Raw genomic sequence first — 3,340 nt, 5'->3', positions numbered from 1 at the left:
GCTTAGTATGCTTCTTAGTATACGTTAATAAGTTGTGTATTTAAAGCCGAAATATCAATATCACTATACAGAATAATGCTTTTAAGAGGACTACTTCATTAAAATCTGCCAAAATGAAATGACACAGGAAGAGAGTAAATTAATGAAGAACTCTATTTAGACAGTTCTCCCCTGTATTTGTTTGGGGGGTATTGAAGACAAACGGATATTTATGACAAACACAGTGAACAGATACTTATTGTAAGGTTCATGTGAGTTACAAGGACCAATCCTGTTGAGAGCATTTTCCTGCGCTTTTCCTTAACTTATCAATACGGTTACGACAGAAGCCTTATCAGATTGTTTTATTTTTAGAACAGCTCCAGATTTTCGATTTAGGTGATATTCCACATAAAACTCTTTGTCGCACAATTTCACGATCTGGTGCAGCTAGTTCTTAGTGTATGATATTAACCAAAGATGGTGCTCTAAATTATGTAAAGGTTTATGTGTTCATACCAATGCTGCACTCCAGCTCTATCTACTGATCTCAATGTTCCGATCTTTAATAGCTTATAACATGAATATCAGTATTTTTTTCAAAAAAATGTCCTCTTCAAAGTAAGGGCCGGGGCAAATACGAGAATATTGCTGGCCATGAATTTCCATAGGCCATTACTGCCAGGAAATTTCAAGTGCAGCTAATAGTCGATGCTGTCTCATGGAGATACTAGATCTGCAGCAGAGCTGGCATAGAGAGGAATTGAAGTTGGATCCTGAATTTGAGTTTTGCGTTAGAGTTTCTTTCTCAAAAATATTAAGGTTCTTCTCTGTTCGTGCCCGCCTCGCCTCTATATATTTTATATATATATATATATATATATATATTGCTATATATATATATATACCTCATATATATATCATTTTCAGATAGATGTAGATAGTATAGATTAGACAGTCAGACCAGATAGATTAGATAGATAGAATAGATAAGATAGATAGATAGATAGATATATATATATATATGTGTAATATATTTACATACATATATATGTATATATATACTATATATATATATATATATATATATAAATTATATATATATATATATATATAAAATATATATATATATATATATATATATTATATATATATATATACATATATATACATATATATTTAATACAACTGTATACATCACAACAGATGTTTGCCACACATTAAAACATCAACACACACTACACTAACCACACACACATAACACACATATAGTAATATATATATATATATATATATATATATATATATTAATATATATATATATATATATAAATATATAATATATATATATATATATGAATATATTTCGTGCAACATTATATATATATATAAATATATATATATATATATATATATATATATAAATATATATATATTATGAATTATATGAATATAACACATTTATATATACAATATATACTTAATATATATATATAATCTCCTATATATATATATAATTATATATCATATATATTATCATATATAATATGTGTTATATATATATATATGTATATATAAATGTGTATATATATATATATACGATATATATATATTACTATATATATATATATATATATATTATATATATATTCGAATATTATGTATATATATATATATATACATACATATATATATATATATATATATATATATATATATATATATATATATCCATATAAATATATTAACTTATATATATATCCTATATATATATATATATATATATATATATAACCTTATATATATATTGCATATATATATACGATGCATAACATTATTATATATATATATATATCACCCCATATATATCCATATATATATAAGATATATATATATATATTATATACTCTCCCTATATATATATGTGTTATATATAAATGTGTAACTATATATATATACTCATATATATATATATATATATATACTCGATATATATATATATACTATACATTATATGATGTGTGGTATATATATATATATATACCCTCATCTTATATATAATATATATATATATATATATATATATATCTGTGTGTATATATATATATTTGTATATATATAATATACATCCCTAAATATATATATCATATATATATATACTTCTATAAGTATATATTATATATATATATATATATATATATATATATATATATATATACATATATATATGTATTAAACCTATATATATATACCAATCTATATTATAAAAATATATATATATATTTAATTTATATATAGTTATATATATATATATATATATATAATATCTATCCAGACTATATGTAATTATATATATATGTTCCCTATACATACATACATGCATACATATATATATCACTCATCCATATATTATCATATATTTATAATATATATATATGATATATATATATATATGTATATATATATATATACATACATACATAGCATACATAATAATATTATATATATATATATATATATATATAATACTATATATATATATATTCCATATATATATCAATATATACTATATATATAACTATATATATATAAATGTGTGCCGGTGTGTGTGTGTGATGTGTTGTCGTGTAGGTTGTGTGTGTGTCGTGTGTGTGTGTGTGTTTGTTTTTGTTTTCATAATTAACATCCACTAACCCCAGTGCTGATTTGCCAAGAGGCCGCCGACGAGTCGGGTTGATGGTCTCTATTAGAATTGTGCACTCCCCCCCTATTGCCCCATCATAAGCACGCATTTTCTCTTTGTGTTTTTTTTCTCTTTTTTATTTAATTATTTAATTATCTAAATTATTTTCCGCGCTCCTTAAATTATTTTTGGCCTATATGGGCTACACTAGGCATTCTACGGAATTTGAAATTATAGGGGCATAGATCTGAAAACATATTATAAGGTCATTGATTAAATTGAATTTCGTTTTTTTCTTATTTCATAATAATATCCAGAAAATTATTCCCTTTGTTCACCTTTATGATAGAATGACTTATAATATTTACACTGCAGATGGATAGTATGAAAAAACGTGGAACTTGCTGAATCTGAGTTGTGCAGATTATGTAATATGTGATACAATCTGGATCTTTATTGAATTGCATGAAGAATCTGCCAATTCAAATTGAATCATCAGAATGGTAGTACATGTTCAGACCGTGATCTTATAAACCAGCTGATTAGAAGAATGATAGATATCTGCTATACTATTATCTATCATGATATCAGTTTTTCGATGTATGAAGAAGATACAGCATCGCATTAGATCGCGTCATCCTCTCAATTGTAACACAATCGAATAACTGGAGGATTCTT

This window comes from Penaeus japonicus, unplaced genomic scaffold (assembly GCF_977035675.1).
Source record: "Penaeus japonicus unplaced genomic scaffold, GWHDUDI00000001_assembly GWHDUDI00000005, whole genome shotgun sequence".
Taxonomy (NCBI): domain Eukaryota; kingdom Metazoa; phylum Arthropoda; class Malacostraca; order Decapoda; family Penaeidae; genus Penaeus; species Penaeus japonicus.
The sequence above is the reverse complement of the archived record's forward strand: the minus strand, read 5'-3'. Positions refer to the sequence as shown.